This window comes from Helianthus annuus, chromosome 11 (assembly GCF_002127325.2).
Source record: "Helianthus annuus cultivar XRQ/B chromosome 11, HanXRQr2.0-SUNRISE, whole genome shotgun sequence".
In the NCBI taxonomy this organism is placed as follows: Eukaryota; Viridiplantae; Streptophyta; class Magnoliopsida; order Asterales; family Asteraceae; genus Helianthus; species Helianthus annuus.
In genome coordinates, this window is record NC_035443.2 from 58515049 (window position 1) to 58525572 (window position 10524).

General features: G+C 38.2%; 1 pseudogene; it reads left to right on the plus strand.

Annotated features, from left to right (window-relative positions):
• The first annotated feature begins 6721 nt into the window (after positions 1-6721).
• LOC118484018 lies at positions 6722-10512 on the plus strand (annotated as a pseudogene).
• Positions 10513-10524: the final 12 nt, after the last annotated feature.

The following is a 10524-nucleotide window of genomic DNA, read 5'->3' on the forward strand; positions in this document are numbered from 1 at the left end:
CGTACTCGCTGAACCAACGCCATGACAGTAGTGGCGTTGTTGGGGTTAGAGATTTGGTTGTCCTTCACTGCATCCACAACCGGAAGCCTCTCGATGTTCCTTACCTCCTGCTGCGGAACATGCACTTGAACCACCTTGCCTCTGCTCCTACACCAATCTTCTTCGGGGGATGGGTGTACCGTCTTTTCAAGCACTTCGCGAACATCCCGAAGTCCTTCGAAAGGAGCCCATGGTCGGGACGGGTTGATTACCATATCTGCCGGGCCATGAACTTGCTCTATGAAGCGGAGGACGGGACGGTGAGCTTTCAAAGGACGCAAGGCTACGCATGGAACCCGCAAGAGGCTCTAGTTCCTCATGCACCACCTCCACAGTACCAATACCCTCCCCAAGGCGAACAGGGTCAATCCTCCTCTCAAGGAGGCGGTTTTCCTAATTTCCAAAGTTTGCATGATCTTTTGCAGGAAAACCTCATGTGCACCCGGAACACCTACAACCTCGCCAACAACACACACCTCCGGGTAGGAGCTATCAAACGCAGCGTCAACGATATACAAGATGATATCGGTAGCATCCGGGAGTACATGGCGAGGCAGGGAGGCGGAGGTGAAGACAGTGATGAAGATATGGAGTAGGAGGCTGGGAGGAGCAAAGGGCTAGCTGGTGATGAGCCCACAGGTTTGATTACCCTTCTTATCCATCGAACAATTCATGGCCTGCGTGCCATTTGTCAAGACAATTTACTTTCCTTAACTACTTTTTATCTTTATTTTGTTTTTACTTTATGTTTGGATAATGTTTGATTATGGTAAGATTAGGATGGTTTGTGTTTGGTTGGATGGTATTGAATGCTTGAACAGGTGCAATGCAAGGGGTTAGAATGCTAAACATTAGCACTCGCAGCCCTAGGAGGAAGAAACCGGGAGAAAACCCCAATTTTTCTGGCTAACAGACTGTCCACACGGGGACGTGTCCAGCCGACACGCCCCCGTGTCCATCTCCCAGTTCTGCTGTTTGGCTACTGACCTGCAGATTTTTGTCGGACACGTGGCCGTATTCACCCAACACGCCCCCGTGTTCACCCTCTGTAAGTTTTTCGTTACTGGCAGTTCGCCACGGGGCCGTGTCCAATGGACACGGGGCCGTGTCCAGAGCGCCAGTAACACAAATCTTTGTTTTTAAACACACTTTTACATATTCTAATCAACCAAAAACTTTATTTTTGGACACATTGAGGACAATGTGTAAATTAAGTGTGGGGGGATGCTAAAACCTTGGAATTTTGCAAAATCCTAAAACAAGCCTTACACAAAACTCTATTGGAACCGCTAAACACCCCAAATTTTTTCAAAAACTTTTTCATTTTTTTTATTATTTACTTGTCTTAGTTTAAGTTGGGAATAACAAGTTATAAAAGGGTTATATTTTTACAAACTTACAACCGATAGCGTCGTGATAAAAAGAACTAACATAAGAAAATTATGAACCGGTATAACAAGTCTAGTTAAAATTCGATTATATATGCTTGGTCACATTAAAAACCCATTCCCACAAAAAGTGAGTTTTGAGCCTTTATTGAGCATAAAAATACACATATTTAGATTAAATGCTCATTTTTCGTTTCTTGTGTGAATAGCCGCTCGGTCTTTACAAATCTAGAACTTGCCACGACGATACATTCCCGGTCCTTACCAACTTAAACCCAAGTAAGTAAATGATGGAGGCATTAGGACTAACTATTTTCTTTCAAAACCATTATTTTTCAATTTTTTCTACTTACCCAAAATCCCCCTAGAAACCCCTTTGAGCCTAAACCTTTCATTTCATTACCCCCAAAACAATTTTTTTTTACCCACCAAAAACCTTTTTCATTTTTTCACCTTTATTTTAGTAACAAACTCGGTTTTTCATAAACATACCCTTTACGTGACGAAAAAAAAAAAAAAAAAAAAATGAAGTCAAAAACAAACATAAGCTACAAAAAGCTTGTTTTGGAGAAATACTTCAAAAATAAATGTCACCAAAAATAAGGTATTTCACGAAAAACCGACACTTGTTACGATTTTCGCCCTTTTTACTAACCACTAACCAACCACCCACCTTTAAACCCAAGCCTTCACCCCAAAAGACCTCTTGATATTTACAAAGGTAAAAAGTTAAAAAGGAGGAGGATTGATCGCTTGGCAAGCATATGGAGAATGTAAATCCGTGCCGCTCTCGAGCGATTCACTTAAATATACACCTTTGGCCGAGTGATTGAGTGATCTCCCGTGAGGTATGTGAACTTGTATATAAATGGAATTTTAATAAGGCATGCTATGCCCAAATAAGTAGTTTATCTTATGAAAAGTTCAAAATAAGCCACGACGAATAAGATTGTAAATAAAATAAAATAGAACCTATACAAACCTTGGATTCCCGACACTCTAGGACAAGTTAAAAACTTCTCTTCTACCTATTCCATTTGGGAGTGTAAGCCACATTAAAAGAGTTTTGCTTGAGGACAAGCAAAAGTTCAAGTGTGGGGGTATTTGATGTGTGTAAAATGCAACATATAAAACACATCAATTAAGGCATAAAACTAACCCTTTTTAAGTACTAATGTTGGAAAAAGAGTGTTTTTGTCTTCCTTTTGTATTTTCAGGATGAAATGAGCTCAAAATCACAAAAGAAGCAAAAAGACCACTAATTCTATCATAAATACAAGAAAAGGAACAAAAGTAGACTGCCCGGACCCTCAACGGCACCTCCCAAGACAAAGAGAAGAGAACAGAAGTCTGAACACGCCCCGTGTCCAGTGAACACGGGGCGTGCCCAGGAAGCAGCAGAAAAGACAAACCAGTAGAAGCTTCCATTGCTCACCACGGGGCCATGCCCAGCGGACACGGGGCGTGTTGAAAGTACAGCAGGCGCATTAATTGTAATTCGCAATTACAATTAATGAAGAGAGAGAATGTCAGACGGACACGGGGCCGTGTCCAGCGGACACGGGGCCGTGTCCAGCGTTCTGTTCAGCCTATAAATAGAGGAGCTTGGCTTCATTCTCTCTCATCCCTTGGCACACCACCTCTCTCACACTTCATCCACCACCCACCACCACCATAACACCATCATCCACCACCATCATCCATTGTCCATCATAGAGTGTGTGAGTCGTCTCGGGATCCAAGATTGATCGTAAGAATTCTTGACAATCAAGGCCATGTTTGCCTAAGTCTCTTACATCACTTGGTGAAGACAAGTGTTTAGTATAATACTTTTTATTTTTAATCTTTTGCACTTTTTATTTGGTTTTGTATTAATGACTTTAATAACTAGTACTTATGTTGAAGGTGATCTTTCCTTATCGTTTGTCCGTGGTGTCTTGGCATTATTTTACTGTCTATATAAAATAAAGATTTTCACCATTCATATCTCCACGGTCTATATGGAGGTATGTTGGCTACCTGGTCGGGGGTTAAGGGAACGGTTTGGTAAAGGTCTTGCCCTTGTTCAGCGTTTAGAGGTCCTGCTTGGGACCTGGGTCAAATTTAATAGGATCTCCTTCAATGCCCATAGGTATTGGATGGCGGGGATCCAAACTCTTTGACCCCCTCATAAGCTAACTACTATTAATACTATAACCCGGCTATTTAGGACTGTTATCCCTGCTGACTCAGACTACTTAGCCGAGGGTAACGTCACCGCCGAAACGGGGGCCTACCATAATTTGCATTAATAACTTAATTCATTATCTTTCAATAATCCGACCCTTTAGGATTGTATCCTTGCTGACTCAAACTACTGGGTTGAGGGTAACGTCACCTTCGAAAAAGGGGCCTACTACAATAACTAAGATAATCTCTTAAACAAGTGCAAAAGTGCGAAATAATCAAAGGTCATACTAATACACGTGTCGGATCCAAGTGATTCATCTTGTCTATCTGTTTTTATTTATTTTATTTTTCAGCATTAGTTAGTTTTTATTTTTCTTAGTTTAAAACATTTTTCTAACTTTTTGATTTGATTAGACGTTGAGGATAAACCGGTATTAAAAGCTCTTGTGTCCTTGGACGACCTCGGTATCTTACCAACACGTATACTACGTCCACGATGGGTGCACTTGCCCATATGTGTGTTTTAGTGTTAGTAAATATCGTGTTTTATAAATTTAAAACTTGGCTAAAAGTGTAAAAAGGGCTTAAATATATATCTAAAAATATAACACACTTCACGCACATCAACGACTGAGAATAAAATTATATTTTAGCTCAGGTAAATACTTTTAACTTATTTTCCGATATACGGGCTTGGGATACGGTATTATAATAATACCGCTTGGTCGGGTATGAAATCATTTAATTGGATTGTGATTAATAAATTTACATAACCCGTTTTAATCTGTTTTGTTTGATGCAATGCCTTTGGGGGGTTAATGACCATGTCCTGATATCCTCGACTTATTCATTTGAAATGGCCACGGCTTAAGCACGGGGTGTAGGCATACACCTGACAGTTGCGTATGTAAAAACGGTATCTCACTCTCTTGTGGGCCTATACTTGTGGTGTGTTTATTAATCTAATCCGGCTCTTCTAACCAGGTCCTGAACGGACGACAAACATGTAAATCTGTATACAAGATTATTCTAAATAATTGTCCCAAGTTATAAAAGAATATTTGTACCTTGTGCATTTAAATCAATTTTATAAACATTTTTCAAAAGAGTCAGTTAATTGTATTTACCAGTGTAAACTGACGTATTTTTCAAAAAGGTTAAGTGCAGGTACTACGCGTAATGGGCTGGAAACTCCGAGTATTAAATAAAAAGTCTTGCAAGCTATTAATACTTTGAGTCTATTGAACAATATTTTCTTTCTGTTTTAGATCCACATGTGGATCCACTTACAACCGTTGTGTAACATTTCATTATACTTTCAGTTCGGTTTGTATTATTACTTTAGACTTCCGCTGTGCATTAAACTGTGATTATTGACTATGATGATATCAACTACGTCATGATACTCCCCACCGGGCCCATCGGTAATAGGTGGAAATATCGGGGTGTGACATTGCCAGAGACGAAGTCGATATCACGCATTGGGCCTTGCTCCATATGCGCGTTAAATTTTTCCGTTATCGCCTTCCAAAAACCGGTACCCGTTTGGCTGTTCCCTAAATTTAAAAAAGAATGCCTTAGTAAAATAAAAATAAAATCTTTTTAAATTTAAATTAAAAAAAAAACTTTGGTCATACCGATAATCGGGCAAGTTGAGGACTTAACCCACGCAATTGCTAGCGCCTCCTCCTCTAATTTTGTCCAAGGTCTCGCCTTTGGTTTCGACTACGGTTCAACGCCTCCACTTATTTTTTTTTGCCTTGAGATTTTGAGGTGGCAATTCGAGGATGACTTCTCATCATCCTCAAGTGGAAACGGGGGGGGGGGGGGGGGATGTTGGCGGTTGCGATTGGAATTGCGATGAGATTCAAACGTGTTACATAGCATCATTTGTTGGAGTGCTTGGTAATGTTGCATTGTTGGACTTGAGACATTTGTTTTGAACGCGTTGGGTGATTGTTGGAAACCTTAAAACGTAAATTGCGGAGACACCCATGAAGGATCGATAGTTGGAGTGTAAGCGGGGAGTCGAAAAAAAATTAGTTTGATTCGGGTTCGGGTTGGGATTGTTCGGGTGGGGATTGTTTGGGTTGAAACAGATTCATGATTTTATAAAAAAGATGGAGTCTTTTTATAAAAATGGATGAGAGAAGGGAGAAGTTGGGAGATTTTGGATATAAAAAATGGATTTGAGGTGGGGTATTTATTTAAAGTGAAAAAACCTTTTTAAAAAAAATAGCCGTTGGCAACGGCATTATTTCAAAAAAGTTTGCCCGTCGCCAACGTGGCTTGGGCCGACGGAGAAGACGGGACGCTCCACAGGGGGGCGGATGTGGCGCCGGGCCTCGCCGGGCCAAGGCCGACCTCCATACCGTTTAGTCTAAAAAAAGTTGTGAGTGAATTGAATATAGCTCGATGACGTGGCAAAACTTGGTTATAAGTTGTGAGTGATAAATTGATATTAAAACACTAAACTTTGGGGGTGTTTGGCCTAGCTTTTTTTGACAAAGCTTATAGCTTTTTTTAGCTTTTTTTACAAAATAAGCTTCATTTGGTGTTTGTTTTAGCTTTTTAAACTTATGCTTATTAGCTTATATAAGCTAATTTGGAATAAGCTTATTTGAGGATGGTTTTTAAGCTTATTTGAAGAATGATAGAAATAAGCTATAAGCTAATCCAAACACTTAAAAAAAGCTTATCAATAATAGAAAATAAGCTATAAGCTACTTTAAAATATAAGCAATAAGCGAAAAAATAAAAGCTAAGCGAAACACCCCCTTTATCTAACCAAAGAACAAACACTTGAAGTGCATGAGCTTTCAAACATATATCTTCTCAATCTTCGATGCCTCTATCCTCAATCCCTCTACAATGTTATTGAAACCACCTTCAATCTATTCCCTCCAAACCCTAATCGCTTTACAAACCCCCATCTTTCTTCGCTCAATTGCCGTTCATGCCGCACTCGTTCCTTAAAACCTTAAACCCATGCACCCAATTCATATTTCCAAACCCTCTCAACACTTTTTGCACCGCCGCCGGCCGCCTCCGCCGCCGATGACGGGAGCAACCCTGATAAAAAAGCACTCAATCTTTCATCACCAATGCGACACCCACAATCCCAAATGAGCCGCAACGCAGAGAAACGACGTCGTTATGAATCCCCATCTGGTAAACTTCTGTTTTTATTAGGTCTTTGTTCTAAATGTAATAATCTTGAAGAGCCCTTCGTCTATACGAACGACGCATTGGTTAATAATGTTCCACTTAATGTTGAGCATATAATAAGGCTGTTGTATTTGTGTTCTGCTAGTGATTCTGATTTAGGGTTGAAAAGGGGTTTGAGATTTACAAACATATGGAAAGTTGTAAAAATAATAATGGAATTAAAGTGATTCCGAATGAAGCAACATTACTACAATGGCTAGATTAGCAGCTGCGAAAGAAAGACCCCGAATTGGCATTCGATTTGGGTTAAAAGAATGAAAGAAGGATTGGGATTTCGCCGAAACTGAGGTCTTACGTGCCGGCTTTACTCGGTTTTGTAAAAAGGGGGATGGCGATAAAGCGTACGAGGTTGATTGTTACATGGTTGAGAAACGGTGTTGCGGGCGGAAGAGGCGGAGCTCGCGATGTTGTTACGGGTTAGTTTGATTCGGGAAGGACGGATAAAGTGTACGAGATGTTGCAGAGGTTGCGGGCGAGTGTGCGGCAGGTTGGTGAGGATACGGCGGGGTTGATAGAGGATTGGTTTAGGTCGGATTGTGCGGCGGTGACGGGGTGGTGGATTGGGATGTGGGGAAGGTTAAAGAGGCAGTGGTGAAAGGTGGTGGCGGGTGGCATGGGCAAGGGTGGTTCGGGAAAGGGGAGATGGCAAGTGACGCGAACGGAAATGGATGAGACGGGTGTTTGTAAAGCGTGTGGTGAGAGGCTTGTTTGTGTTGATATTGATCCGTTGGAAACCGAAAACTTTGCTAGCTCTTTAAGTACTTTGGCTTGCCAGAGGGAAGACACGGGCTGATTTTTGCAGTTTCAGGTATAATCCTGTGTCTCTAGTTATGTATTCATGATACTTATCTTGTTCAGTTAAAGGTAGGGGGTATTGTAACCGAAATGTTTGGTTTTTGGTTATTGAAAACCGTTTGGTTTGGTTTTTCGGTTTTAGCAACGGATTGGTTTGGGTTTTTGTTTTTTCGGGTTTTGGAACAAAATTACGTAAGATTCAAAAAATAAAAAGTATAATCCATGATTCAAGAATCTTTCTTAGATGTTACATTTATTTATTATATTTAATGATTTTAATTAATTTTGTTTACCATTAATCTAACCTTCTAATCTATGTTTATGTTTTCTCCAAAGTTTTTATTAAGACATTTTCTTTTACAATATTTGAAAATCATTTAATTTATATGTTAAATTTTGTTATTTCTTCTAGGCCAATGGATAAATCATTTCAAAGAGAGATAAACATGTTAATGTTTTTATTATAAGTTATAAATACTTAACATTCTAGAACAAAACTAATAATTGCTAAATCAATATATAACAAACGGTAAAAAAATTATTTTTAGGTTATTCGGTTCAGTGCGGTTTTTTCGGTTTTCAAAAAATGTAAAACCGTAACCAAACCGTAAATTTCGGTTCGGTTTTTTCCGGTTCGGTGAAATCAGTTTTTTCGGTTTTCTGCTCACCCCTAGTTAAAGGGCGTTTGGTCGTGTGTTTTAAAATGTATTATGTTGCATAATCACAAGGAGATAATCAACTTGAAGTTGTAATAATCACGTAACTAGTGTTGTTTGAGTGTTAAGATAAATTCTGATCGCTGATCGTTCTAGAAGTTAATAGATGAAATGAATAGAACATACTTTTTTATTTATTGTTAAAGTATCGAACTTAAAACACGACAGTTTCTTTCTTTCCATACGCCTTAAACTATAGTATCAAATAATTCGTTTTATAACACACTTTCAAACACATCCTAAACCAACTTATGCTGCCGCTAACCGTACTCATTTAAGCAAACTCATGCAGGAATGGCTTCAAAAGCATGGTCCATTTGACGCAGTTGTGGATGGTGCAAATGTGGGTCATATCAAGCAGAATTATTTCTTATTCAATCAGGTTTAAATTAAACAAAAAGGCTTGAATCAAGGCCGTTCTTTACTGTCTTTGATGTTATAAACAAAGTCACAAAGTAATAATATATATTTTTGTAGCTTAAATCTGCAGTGAACTTAGCACGTAAACTGAGTCCATCAAATAAATTACCACTAGTAATTCTGCATAGTGGGCGCGTAAAAGGTCAACACATCGGGAATCCAAAGAATAAAACCACATTGCAGCATTGGCAAGAATCTGGGGCACTTTATGTCACTCCACAAGGATCAAATGATGATTGGTAAAGCTTATATTTTTAAAATCCGGGAACTTCTATCCATTCATATACAAGCGGGTTGATTTGGGTTATGCTACAAAGGGGAAGGTTTAAATGAGAACGCTAAATATTGTGAGAACCGTGAGAACAAATGAAAAAAACCGCGAGAACTTTGTAAAAACAATTCAAATTCAAATTTTTTTGCTACACTTATCATTATTATTCGAATACAATGTTAGAAATTTAATTTACACGTTTAAATTTACGTGAATTCGTAAATAAAGAAAATTTACACATGTGTAAGTTTGTCATTTGCACATGTGTAAATCTGTTATATTTACACGTGTTAAAAAAATCCAAAAAGAGTGATTTTGAAAGGATAAATGAATTATTTGATGTTGTAAATTCTTTTTTTGATGTTGTATCTCTAATTACAATGACGTTTGTATTAAAAAAAATTGGTTTTGATTGATTTTTTCATTCGTTCTCACGGTTCTCGCAATATTTAGCGTTCTCAAGATAACCCTCCCCTATATAAGGTTAAAGCTAAAAAATTGACTAGAGGAAATGGGTCAAATGGTTCGAAAGCCAAGGAAAATGTGTTTTAAACTTCTAAATTTATTTATTTAAAAAAAGCTGAGATTTTTATTGTTATATTTGATGCAATATGTTTATACAAAACTATAAAATTGTATATAAAACGAGAGATCAATTGCATATAGGCTCGATTTTTATGTGGTTGTGGAGGCTCGTATAATATTAAACTCAACTTTTTAAAGTTAAACTACACAAGCTGTTTGTTAATTTATACGTGGATAACTTTTTCAGGTATTGGTTATATGCTGCTATAAGTAGCAAGTGTTTGCTAGTGACAAATGATGAAATGAGAGATCACTTGTTTCAATTGCTAGGCACAAGCTTTTTTCCAAGATGGAAGAAAAGCATCAGGTATGATTTAATTCTTTCTGTTTTATTAAACATCTAAAGCGATTGACTATCAGTCAGATGTCTAAAATACCATGCAATTATGATATATAGAGATCTTGTGAACTGAATTATTATCATCATTAAGTTATCATGTCCTGTAATGAAAGCATTCTGCAACGTTTACTAAATGTGTCAAAATGATTGGGTCAAACATCATACATTTGGACTACTTTTTAGTTTGACTGGGTAGATAAAACACAAAGTAGTTGTTGGTTAGCCCCCAAAACAATTGGACAACTTTTCATGTAGCTTCTATGGATTTTTATATTATGTCGGTTTGCAGGTTCGATTGTCAGTTACAAGAGAAGGACTTAAATTCCACATGCCTCCACCATATTCCATTGTTATTCAGGTGTGTTTCTTGCTTTTAGTCATTTTGTTTATTAATAATAAAAAGATTAACTCGGAAACTTTTAATTATCTAATACAATCTTTAAACACTAGATCATATCCAAACAATATGTTTGTTTTGTTATATCTGGTTATTTATATTATCGAACAATGGGTGCGATTGAGGAGTTTCGGAACAAGGCAGCTGCACATTACCAACTGTGATCGGAGATGACT